This window comes from Meriones unguiculatus, chromosome 10 (assembly GCF_030254825.1).
Source record: "Meriones unguiculatus strain TT.TT164.6M chromosome 10, Bangor_MerUng_6.1, whole genome shotgun sequence".
Classification (NCBI taxonomy): Eukaryota; Metazoa; Chordata; class Mammalia; order Rodentia; family Muridae; genus Meriones; species Meriones unguiculatus.
Window position 1 is genome coordinate 111673700 of NC_083358.1, and position 13508 is coordinate 111687207.

Genomic DNA, 13508 nt, shown 5'->3' on the forward strand with positions numbered 1-13508 from the left:
AGTGGCTAGTGGCTGGTACTAACTTCTCTGACTAATATTAAATGTAGATAAATATTTTCACAGAGATACAAATTTGCAAAGTCATAAAAGGTGGAACCCAGGAATATTTGAAACTAAATTTTAATAATTATCTATAATTGTGTCCTGCATGGTGAAGAGAAAATAATCCTAGCTCTCTCTCTCTCTCTCTCTCTCTCTCTCTCTCTCTCTCTTTTTGTTAATCCAGTTTAACTTCTAAACTACCTTCAGCAGAAATGTCAGAAGACCTGGCAGCTGAGAGCTGGGGCTCCACACAGATCACCATTAAGACATTTTCCTACAAGTGGACCATCAGCAACTTCCATTTTCCTCTGGAGGGACTGAGCGAAGCCATTAGACGTCCAGTTTTCCCATCAGAAGACAATGACCAAAAAATGGTATTTGACACCATACCAGAATGGGTTTGATGAAGAAAGCAGAAATTACCTTTCAGTTTTTCTGGTGTTGTTCAGGTGTCCAAAGAGCCCCATTTTGGCAAAGTTTCACTTTTGGATCTTAGATGCCAATGGGGAGAAAGAATTAATGTGGAGAGCCAAGGTGTCAATAGTTTCCTGTCATACCAACACTGGGGATTCAAACAGTTCATCCATAGAGATTTCCTCTTGTCCCAGGCCCAATGGCTACTACCTGATGGCAGGCTCACTCTCTTCTGCAAGGTGAGTATGAGCCAAGATGTCCTCAGCCTTTCTCGACAGACATCCACAATCAAGGTTCCAAGCTGCAATTTGACAGATGAGGTAGGAGAGCTTTGGGAAAATTCCCTCTTCACCGACTGCTGCCTCTTGGTATCTGGTTAGGAATTCAGGGCTCACAAGGCCATCTTAGCAGCTCGCTCTACAGTTTTCAGGGCCATGTTTCAACATGACATGGAGGAGAGGAGAAAGAACAGAGTTGAGATCAAGGACCTGGAGCCTCAAGTCTTCAAGGAAATAATGGGCTTCTTTTACATGGGGAAGGCACCAAACCTCTACATCATGGCCACTGGTGTGCTGGCAGCTGCTGACAGGTATGGCCTGGAACACTTGAAGGTCATGGGTGAGAATGCCCTCTGCAGGGACCTCTGTGTGGAGAATGCAGCTCACACTCTCATCCTGGCTGACCTCCACAGTGCAGAGCAGCTGAAAATGCAGGCACTGGATTTCATTACAATTCATGCTTCTGAGGTCTGAAACCTCAGGGTGGAAGGTCATGGTGGATTTCCATCTCCACTTGCTGGCTGAAGCATTCCATGCCCTGGCTTCTGCACAGAGGCCTTTCCTGGAACCCCCTCTCAAACGCCTGAAGAGATAGATCCTAGCACCTGCTTCCTTGTCACCTACACCTGTCTTCCTGTGGCAGCAGCAACTGTTGTTACCAGCAACTCCCAGTTAGACTATGTGTGGCTGTTGTGTTCACAGCAAATCTAGTGAAGGACAACATTGTGGCTCAGGATTTCAAACAGCTGGAAGAAGGTGGAATGCTGGTCAGGTGGACAGTTCTGGACTCTGGTTTATTCTACCTCATATCTACTTTGTTTTCCTACTGGTTTGATAGTTGTCCCATGAGTTGGAACCTGAGATTGAATTTAGTTGATTGCAACAAACCTATGTCAACAGGGCTTTTTTAGGCTGAAACATTTCTGGATTAGATTTATCAGAACCCATGACCAATGGATCAGAACAAAGGGAAAAACAAACATGAACCTGTAATGATATGAGAAGGGAAAGGCAAAGAAGACTGTTTTTCTAAAGCTCAGTTTGTAAGGACAGGAGTGATAACTCAGTTGGGAAGAGCACCTGTTGCTCTTGCAGAGGACACCTGGATGCTTCTCAGCACACACAGGAGAGATTTCAACCGTCTGTAACTGGACATACACAGGATCTGAGGCACTTTCTTGCCTCCATGGGCACATACATCTTTGTATACCAAATCTTACAAATAAAATATAAAATGAATAAAAATATTGAAGTCAGTTGTGGGTTTCTCTGGTTTATATGTTCAGGAAAGTCAAGTTTAGTGCATCCAGCTCTGCTCAGCTCTGGAGGTTTGTACAGACTCCTAAGTGCCCCTGTCCTATTAAAACCCTTTCTCTGCTTTCTTGGCATTCAGTGACTACTGCATCAACTCCTTTTTTCTTCATTACTTATTTACTTAATTAATTGTGGCAGCCTTTTTGGAGTTAATGGCAAATTTGGAGTTAACGGCATCTGAGCAGTGGAATTCGGCCTCTCGGCTTTGGCTATTTTCCAAAGTCCAGTTTCTCATAAACTGACCTTGGTGGTCCTATAGCAGACTCCTCTGACCCCAAGAAACTCTGTGCAACCATAGTAACCAGACAGCAGGCTCTGTGTAACCCTGAGGGAGCTCTCCTATGTTTTGACCAAGTAAAGTTCCTACGTGAGAAACTGATTGTACTTTTCTGCCTACTTAAGTGTAAACCTGACGTCCATTAAATCGACACCTGGATCAGCATGTAGACTTGGTGTCCTTCTCTGTGTTGCCCTGTTTCTCTTTCTCCCAGCCCTCTCTCAGGTGGTATTCAGGTGTCACTGCTGGCAGGTGACAATTAATTAATTAGCTTTACATCAGGATGTGAACTTACCATATCTCCTCCTCTTTAAGCCCCTCCTGAGGCCACCTTCTCCCTTTCTTCCCCACCCACTTTATTCCAGAGAAGGATAGACCTCTGATGGATAGCATCCCCCTTGGAATATCAAGTTGGACTGGGCACATCTCCTATTGAGGCTAGACCAGGCAGTCCAGTTGGAAGAAAGTGATCCAAAGGCAGGCAAGAAAGAACCTCTACTCCCATTGTTAGGGAATCCCTATGATGACCAAACTGCCCATCTGCTCCATGTGTGTAGGGGGACTGGGTCCTGCATTGCATGCTATTTGTTTGGTGGTTCAGTCTGTGTGAGTTCCCAAAGACCCAGGTTAGTTGATTCCCTATGCCTTCTTGTGCTGTCCTTGTCCCCTCTGGCTCCCTAAAGCCTGCTCCCCTGTTCCACAAAACTTCCTCAAATTGGCCTATTAATTGACTGTAGTTCTCTGTACCTGTTTCATTTGCTGCTGGATGAAGCCTTTCTGAAGACAGGCTCCTGTCTGCAAGCACATCAGAGTATCATTAACAGTGTCGGGGTGGCTCTCTCATGGGATGGGTCTCAAGTTGGTCTGCTCACTAGATTGCCATTCCCTCAGTCTCCACTCCACTTTAAGCCCTACACTTCTTATACAGGAGACCCATTTCAAACAGAAGGTTTTATGAGTGAGTTGGTGTCTCCCTCCCTCCACTGGTAGTTCCTCCTGGCTACAGGAAGTTGTCAGTAAAGACTCCATACACTGCACTACTATATATCTCTGGTAGGGTCACCCCTATACCCTTCTGGTAGCTTCCCCTGTCTCAGAGAGGTCTACTGCCCACACCTATTTCCATTCTATGCACAGGTCCATCCTCTCCCATCACCCTCCTTCCCCACTCTCTCTTTACCTGATCTTCATTCCTGCTAAATCTCCACACCCCCTTTCACCCACTTCCTTCATTACATCTACTTCAGACATCTATTTTTCCCTCTTTGAGTGGAATTCAAGTATCCATTTTGGGGTCCTCTTTGACTTCTTTGGGTTTGTAGATTGTAGCATGGTTATCATATATTCTATAGATAATATCTATGTTGTTGAATATTAATTTTTTTAATATTGGTTTATGTTTTAGTTATACAGTAGTTATTCCTAACCCAGCTGTATACCCAAATCACCATACAGAGACTAGAATTTATTTAATTAACTTAGAACACAATGCTAGGCAATAGTTACTCTATCCTAAACCTCCAAACCCACATAGTTTCCTCCCATGCAGATTTGCCACATTATACTTGCTGTTCATCATAGCTCAGTTCCAGGTTCATCTCTCCTATGGTTCCAAGTTTTATCCTTCTGATATCTTCTCTCAGACTCCTCTCACTTGCTTCTTTCTTCTCCTTCCCAGACCAGGATGTTCCACCCTATTCTCTCCATTGCACAGCACTGGAAAGAATTTTATTCACAATACAGAGAAAAAATGGTAGCATATTTACACAAACTTGAGACAGGTGATGCTTAGAATAAACATCCCAATGTAATGTTTCCATTGAAACCACATGCTGGAATGGACAAATCTGCATTTTAATGAACAAGGGTAATTGTGTACATTCCAGAAGAACATTATACCAACATATGTCCTTACAAGTGAGCACAACCATCTGTGTCTTTCTGTGTCTGGGTTACTTCACTTAGGATGAAATTCCCTTGTCAATCAGGTTATCCCAAATATCTTATTTTATCACTCCAGGCCCTTCTTGCTTTTGGAGCCTCCAGTGAGAAGTTGGGTCTGCCTTTGCATGTGTTACTTGGTCATTTTTCCTTGCAGTTTTTCATATTCTTTCTTTTTCTGTATCTCTAGTGTTTTGATTATCATGTGGCAAGGGAACTTTCATTTGTGTTCCAATTAATTTGGAGTTCTGGATGCTTCCTTTATCTTTATATGCATCTTCTTTGGGTTCAGGGACTTTTCTTATATGATTTTTTTAAAAAATATTTCCTGGGCCTTTGAGCTGGGATTCTCAGGTCCTTCTAGTCCTATCATTTTTTTTTTAAGATTTATTTATTTTATTACATATAATATTCTGCCTGCATGTACACCTTAAGGCCAGAAGAGGGCACCAGATCTTGTTATAGATGGTTATGAGCCACCATGTGGTTGCTGGGAATTGAACTCAGGACCTCTGGAAGAGCAAACAGTGCTCTTAACCTCTGAGCCATCTCTCCAGCCTAGTCCTATCATTTTTAAGAGTGCTCTTTTGATAATGTCCAAGAAATCCTGGATGAATTGAGTCAGGAAATTTCTTTTGGATTTGACATTTTCATTTTCTATTATTATATCTTCAACACCTGAGCTCTCTAGTCTTTACCTTGTATTTTGTTGGTAATGCTTGTGTCTATACTTCCTGTTCACTTACTCATATTTTCCATTTCCAGAGTTCCCTCAGTTTGTTTTCATTTTATTCCATCTATTATCATCTTCAGTTCTTCAAGTGTTTTATTGAGCTTCCTCAACAGTTTGTTTTTGTTTTTGTTGGGTTGTTTTGTTGTTTTATTTTTGTTTTGTTTTTGGAGGGTTTTTTTTTTTGTCTTCATGGCTTTCTTTAAGGGATTTATTTAACTCCTCTGATTATTTTATTTTCTCTCTTTCTTTTCTTTTTTAACTTTTAATTATCTAATTAATTATTTAACCACAATTAGTTAACTTTATATCTTTTGGTCCTCTTTATTCTCTCCTCCCAGTGCCCACTCACACCCCAAGTTTTCCCCTCCACTTCTCACCAGACAAGGGGATATTTCCCATGAGTACCAGCTGACCCTGGCATATCAAGTCCCACTAGGACTAAGCACATGGTCTCCCACTGAGGCCACACAGGCAGCCAGCTATGGGAAAAAGATTCAAAGACAGGTAACAGGTCCAGCAAAATCACCCTGCTCAAATTGTTAGGGGAAATGAAATATAAGTTGCGCATTTGCTAAATATATGTTTGTGGGAGGTCTAGGTACAGCCCATGCATGTTCTTTGGTTGGTGGCTCATCTCTGTGAGCTCCCATGGGCCCTGGTTAGTTTACTCTGTAGGTATCCTTTGGTGTTTTTGACCCCTTTGACACCCTCAATTTTTTCCCACACTTTTTCACAAGACTCCATGGGCTATGCCTATTGTTTGGCTGTGGGTCTTTTTATCTGTTTCCATTAGTTCTTGCATGAATCTTCTCAGAAGATAGTTATGCTAGACTTCTTCTCATATCTTTTTTAATTTTTTTTTTACTCTTTTAAAAATCTTTTTAGTATGATTTTTTTAATCATTACAATTTATTCACTTTGTATCCCATCAGATCACGACCGTTGTACCTTTCCATTCCTGCTCTTCTTCCTTCCCTCCCTCATCTCCCCCATGCCCCTTCCCTAGTCCACTGACTGTGCAGGATCTCCTCCCCTTCCATCTGACTCTAGCTTGTCAGATCTCATCAGGACTGTCTTTCATATCCTTCCTCTGTGGCCTGTACAGGGTGCTCCCCCATCAGGGGGAGGTTATCAAAGACCAGCCACTGAGTTCATGTCAGGGATAGCCCCTGTTCCCCTTACTAGGATGCCAATTTGGAAACTGAGCTGCCACGGGGTACCACTGTGCAGTGGGTACAGGTTATCTCTGTGAATGGTCCTTGGTTAGAGTTTAGTCTAAGTGGAAATTTCTTGTTCCTTGAAGACTTAGTTTTGTCATGTGATATTTTGCTGCAAGTTTGGCAAATGATATTTTGTTGTACGTTGCCTTGTGAAAGGGCATATGATGTTTTGCTGTGAGCTCGCACATGTGAGGGGTATAACTTTGGCTTGCTAAGAATATCCATGGGGGCACTCTGAGGGGAGGAGATATGTAGAGGCCTATGGATAGGGAGGCATCCATTTTTGGATTGAGATTGCTGCACTGATCTTTGGGCTTCTACACTTGACTTTGCAGAGGGAAACCTTCTAGAGAGCTTCTCAGGGGAATCCAACAGTCTTGTGGCTTTCGCTGACTTCATGTTGCTGCTTGGTGTTGGCATTTGGACTGAATTGCTGTCATCCTGCTGACTGAGTTTAGTAATCCCCTCAAGTCCCATTGACCCTAGCCACAGGAAGTAGATAAAGAAGGTCTACAGCCCTTTCTCCTTCTGAACTCCTCCCTAAGGTAGGAAGGTTGGAAGGGCGTTAAAGGTGTTTAAGAATCCCAAATACTGTAGGTTTAGAAAGGTCTGGAGCTCCAATAGAAGAACAACAGAGTCAAAAAATCTGGGCCTTGGGGACATTTTCTGAGGCTGATACTCCAAGCAAGGAACATTTATGGAGATAACCTGGACCCCATGCACAGAGGTAGCCCTTGTCAGCTCAGTCTCCAAATGGGCTCATTAAGAAAGGGAGCAGGGACTATCTCTGATACGAATTCAGTGGCTGGCTCTTTGATTACCTTCCTCTGAGGGGGGGCCAGCCTGACCAGGCCACAGAGGAAGACTATAAAACACAGTCCTGATGAGACATGATAGGCTAGGCTCAGATGAAAGGAGAGGAGGTCCTCTATTATCAGTGTAGTGCAGAATGGGAATGGAAGATGAGGGAGGGAGGAAGATGAGGGTTGGGATGGAATGAGGGTGGCGCCACAGCCAAGATACAAAGTGAATAAACTGTAACAAATAAAAATTATATTAAAATATGTTTAAATATTAAAAATAAAATAAAACATTAAAAGTAGGTTAGTGAAAATCTAAAGGAGGTGCCCAATGTGAAGTAGGCACAATGGGTAACTTTGATTCTAACATAATGGACTAAACCTCAGGTTTTGATGGGTTGGCAATGTCGTTTAAGGAGATTGGCAAAAGAGCAGCTCTTGCTGCAAGGTGGTCTCTTGTCTTGCTCCTGGAGGAAATTTTCTGGTTTGTTATGTGGTCTTCATAAATACCCTTGAGAAAGAAGTTCAGGGAACGTTGAAAACTCAGAAGGTTCACGAATTTATCTGGTATTGAAAACGATTGCAGAGTTGGTTGTGCTCCTACAGAATTTTTGCCTAGAGTTTGCTTGGAAAACAAAAGGAAGGAGTAAGTGAGACAACAACAGGTTTCAGGCTTGGCATCTGACGCAGAAAATTTCCCACATGATAAAAGAGGGAATCAATCTAGGCTGGAAGGTAGGCTACAGCTCCACCCTTCTCCATACCTTTTCATCACCAGGTGCCCAGAGCCTCTCTCTGCAGCAAGGGGCCCTATCAGAGCCATAGGTGGTACAGGGTAATTTGGTTCCTGTAGAGCCAAGTTCACTGCCAGAGGAGTTGCATTCGCCAATTCAGGCACCATCAGCCTTCCATTTTTTCTGCAGCATATACCTGCTAAAGATGGTGGTGAAGCTTATGATGAGATGGAGTGGCATCCAATAGACATGCTAGATTTAAGACATTTTAAAGAGTCTATTTTAAAGTATGGGATGCATTCCCTATTCATTAAACAAGTATTAAATAATTGGGCCATGGAAAAATAGACCTATTTCCCATGATTGGAAGAATTTGGTGTTCTGAAAGCTGATCAACAATAGCACTGGTTTTGGTGGTGTAGGGACAAAGCCATGAAAATGGAACAACCTGATACAGCAAGGAGGATAATGTTAAAGACCAACTGTTTGGTGAAGGTCTTTATGCTGATTTACAGGAGCAAATCTGATATGATAATGTCATACTTGAACAATGTTGTGCTGCAGCTTTAAGAGTGTGGGACATGGTTGAGGACCCAGGTGAAAAAACAATCTCCTTTACTAAGGTAATACAAGGCTCTGGAGAAGGCTTCACTGAATTATTTTAGAGATTGACTTCTGCCATCAATAGACCTCTACCAGCTCCTGAAACCAGAAAGTAGTTGATAGTGATCTTGCCATTTGAAATTCAAATATTGAAAGTACGAGAGCAATTAGGCCATTAAAAGTACAAGGAGCCCCAGTAGACCAATGGTTATGAGAGACAACAGATATTGGTTCTCAGGAGCATAATGACAATGTCACTGGACCCACTGTAGATAGAAATCTCAGAGATAAAAACACCCTGTGTCACAATTGTGGTGAATCTGGCCATTTCCAAAGAAACTGTAAGACTAGAAGCTTCAAAGTTCAAAGAGTAGGCCTATTGACTCTGAAGAAAATGGCATTTGTAGAAGAGCACAAGCAGTTTCTGGCTGCCATGAATGAAAATGCTTTAAAGTTCTTGTTAGCTCTGGTGGCAAGAGAAAATAATATGGTAAACTCCTGTCGTCAGGAAAACAAATAAAGGGGCCTGTCACCTCGAGGCCCCAAAACAGACAATGTGGTCATCTTCCTTCAGTCAGCCAAGGAGTACTAAGCAGACAGGAATATTTCAACTAAGTATTGATGACATAATGTATGCTACTGAAGGTACTGGAGTTCTGGATCTGGCCACAGTTATACCTCTTACACTATCCCCAAATGTTGAATGTTATTAGATAATCACTGGTGTTTATGGTCCTTTAACTTCAGGGACAGTAGAAATAATCCTGGGAAGAAGTGGATTAACTTCTCCAGGATTTATTGTGCATCTAGGTGTCTAGATGGGGATTGCAAGGAATAAATTAAAATCATGGCATATGTGAAAAAAAGATGCAAATTAACTCAAGGGATAGAATTGCTCAGTATTACTGTTTTCTTACATCAAGGACAAGGCTGCTCCAATAGAGAGAACAGAGGGTTTTGGGAGTACTAGAAAATGTGTGTTATGGCAAACAGTGGTTAAGGATGATGGACTCAAATTAATGGTGTAAATGAATGGTGTTGAAATAAAAGGTTTGGTGGAAACAGTAGCTGATGCCATTATACTTTCCACAAGTCTTGGAATCCAGATTGGCCACTTCAGAAGGTTTATAACAGAGTTTACAGGAGTTGGTAAATTATTGCAGATAAGACAAAGTGTCAAGTGGATTAAAGATGGGGGAACAGGAGGGCAAACAGGAAAGTTGAGACCCTATATGACTGACATAAATTTCCCATCAATTTATGGGGAAAGGATCTTTCATAACCATGGGGTACTCAAATTAATATTCCTGCAGTCCCAAGACAGAAAACGAGGTACTTGGGGATCATATGTTGGATGCTTCTGGAGAAGGTATAGATACAGGTGATCAAGAATAAGTAGCAACTGTGCCCATTGTCCAAACACAAGACATCACAGTAATTGACTTTCCAAATTTATAGTAGGAACCACTGCTGAAATACCAACAGCCTTGCCCCTGAAATGGATATCAAACAGACCAGTGTGGCAAGTGTAGTGGCCCATAACAAAAGAAAAATTGCAGGCCATCACAGAACTGGTTCAAGAGCAGCTGGAGTCTCAACATATAGTAGAGTCTACAAGCTCATGGAATTCCACCCGTGTTTGTTGAAGAAAGGAAATCAGGAAATTGGAAGATGATAACAGATTTAAGAGAGTCAATAGAGTTCTTCAACCAATGGGTCCTTCGCAGCTTGGACTTTCTTTACCTTTCTTGTTACCTAGAGCCTGGCCTATAATAATAATTGATTTGAAAGATTGCTTTTTGCACAATACACTTGACAAGCAGGATAGGGAAAGGTTTGCTTTCTCAGTACCTACTCTGAAAAATAGTCGTCCAATAAAGAGATACCACTGGAGGATGTTGCCACAGAGAATGTTAAATAATCCAACTTTAAATCAATATTTTGTGTTAAAACCATCAGAAATAATTAGTAGGCAATTTCCTCCATCTTTCATATATCATTACATGGATGATATTTTGTTATCATCCACATATCAGCTGATTTTGATAGATACTTCAGAGGAAATATTTAAGGAAACACAAAAAATTCTGCCAAGATTGGGTTAGAGACTGCTCCAGAAAAAAGTGCAAAGAGGAGATTCACTTAGTTGTTTGCGTTATAAAATCAGTCATCAAGTAAGTTGACCACAAAAGGTTCAAATCCATAGGGACCAATTGCAAAGTCTTAATGATTTTCAAAAATTAATGGGAGGTATTAACTTGCTGAATCCTATAATTAGATTGAGTATTTATGAGTTAAGTAATTTGTTTCAAACTTTCAAGGAGATTCAAACCTTAAACAGTCCAGGATGTCCAACAGCTGAAGCAGCAAAAGAGTTAACTCGTGAATAACAAAAACTGCAAGAAGCTTATGTGGATCAAATTGATCCTAAACTTGATTGCATTTTGCTCATTCTGACTTCAACTCTTTCTCCTTCTGAGCTCATTATGCAATGGGAATACAACATTATGGAATGGATTTTCTGAGCACATAATGAAGTTTATAAAACTGAAGACATATATTGTAAGTATTTAGACACCTGCTTCTGGGGTGCCTAGCAAGCTATGTGTCACAGGCCAGATGGCCACACCTGGCAGGCATGGTTACTTTGCTCCTTAAAAGGACCAACCCACTGCTTTGTCTCTCTCTTGGCCTCTCTTGCCTTCTTTTCCTCTCCCCTCTCTCTGTCAGGGAGTCCCCTCTCTAGTCCCTCCATCATGTCATCCTCTCTCCTTCTCTCCTCTCTCTTCTCTCTCTCTTCATCCCCATCTAAGAAACCTCTTTAATATAAGATCTGTTGTGTGCCTCATCATTACTTAATTGATCCCAACATATACAGAAAATATTTCTGAACTAATTCTAAAAGCAGAGATCTGGCTGAAATTGTAGTGCCTCTTACTATTACTGAGACAATGTCATTGTGGGTGATCAATGATGATTAGCAAAGACTTTGTCTAACTAATTGGGAGAAATTAATAATAACTATCCTATAAGCAGGTGTGTTCATTTTATAAAAAGAACTAATTGGATTCTTCCATTTATTATAAAGAGAACAGCAATTCCAGAGGCATCAACATTCTAGACTGATGCAAACAAGATAGCGCTGGCAGGTTATAAGTCTGACAAAAAGGTGACCAAAAGTCCATATTTCTCAGTTCAAATCTCACAACTGTATGCAATCCTTATGGTATTATTAGATTTTCCAGGATCTCTTAATATAATTACTGATTATTTATATGCAGAAAGAGTTGTTTTGCATATACAGACTGTTGAATTTGTTCCTGAAAAAACAGGCTCAGAAATAACTTCATTATTTATGTGATTACAATAGTTGGTCAGAAGTAGAAACTATCCATTCTGTCACATACAGGTTTGCCAGGCAAAAGCAAATGAAGAAACTGACCAATTACTAATATGGAATATTTTAGAAGCCTCTAAATTTCTCAAGAAACATTAAGTTAATGTGAAATGTTTCAAGAAAAAATTCTATCACTCGGCAACAAGCTAAAGAAATAATAATAATAAAATATGTCCTACATCTTCTGTATATAACCAAATTCTGTTATCTACTGGTAGTAACCTTAAGGGAACCAAACACAAAATGAAATCTGGAAGATGAATGTTTTTCATTCTGCAAAATTTGGAAAACAAAGGTATATACACCACAACATTGATACATACTCAGGCTTTCAATGGGCAACTGCTTCAAGTTCTGCCAAGGATGATTGTGCAATTATACACTTATTAGAAATAATGGCAATTAAGGGGATATGTACACAAATTAAGACTGATAATGCTCTCGCATATGTAGCCAATAAGACGAATATTTGCATATTACACTATAAAAGCATATTACAGGTATTACAATCCTACAAGACAAGCAGTTGAAGAAAGAACCAATCGCACCTTAGAAGAGATGCTTATTAAACAAAAATAAAGAGATAAAAATTCCAGGGACAAACTAAATAATGATTTGTTAACTCTAAATTTTCTTAATGTTGGAAAAAAAAAACAACAGCAGCTCAGAGACACTGGGTTACTAAAAAAAAATATTGAAGATCTAGGTCAACCAATATACTGTAAGGATGTGGTAATAGAATGGAAATCTGCAATAGTTTCGAGTTGGGGATTTGGTTAGGCTTATGTATCTACAGGGAATGACAAAATATGCTTACCAACAAGATTTACAAAGACTAGATCTGACCAGGGAAAACCTCTTATCACTTGAGACATGAGTGTCTTCACAAAGCAAATAGCCCAGGTGATCCACTCCTGCCAACTGTTTTGTTTTATTTTACCTCACTTACTCATTTTTCTAAAATTTGCATGCAAATCATCTTCAAAAGGGCTAGCCTAAACACAACACAGAGACTAGACAGACAACACAGAGACTAGACAGACAACACAGAGACTAGATAGACAACACAGAGACTAGATAGACAACACAGAGAATGGACAGACAACAGAAATAATGGACAAAAAATTCAGCTAGCTTTCCTGGGACTTGGCCAGTATCCCAGATTTTCACAGGGCACTCAAAAGATATCTTTGCCTACAGGATATCCCTATTCTCAAAAGGTAGAGAGGTTGTTCTAGGTCATTTGATGTGTTACTTTGCCTAGGTATGAATTAATGTATATCGATTAAATTTAAGGTTATTTTGTGAAAATTTAAGGTTATTTTGTATTGTATGTGGATAGAAATTTAAGGTTATTTTGTGTAACTATTGTATATTGATAGAGATTCAGGTTATTTTGTATGGCTTTGGAAATGTAAAAGCTTTTTTTTTTAATTATTGCTTATTGATAAAAATTTAATGTTGTTTTGTTTGACTATTATTGGATATATAGTTCTAGTCTTATGGTTCTCATAATTATAATTATTCTTCTATGTACAGATTGTTAATGAAAAATGTAAAAATACATTTTTTTAAACAGAAATTAGGATATGAAGTGGAAGTTTCTGGTTTCCTTGCAGACTCGGTTTTGTCATGTGATGTTTTACTGCAAGCTGGGCACATGATGTTTTGCTGTAGGGTCGCTGGTGAGAGGGCTTGTGATATTTTTCTCTGAACTCTCACATCCAAGTGGTGTGACTTTGGACAGCTGAGACC

The 13508-nt window shown here is 40.3% G+C and overlaps 1 pseudogene; it reads left to right on the forward strand.

The window, feature by feature from the left end:
- The first annotated feature begins 254 nt into the window (after nucleotides 1-254).
- Nucleotides 255-1329, forward strand: LOC132646074 (speckle-type POZ protein-like; annotated as a pseudogene).
- Nucleotides 1330-13508: the final 12179 nt, after the last annotated feature.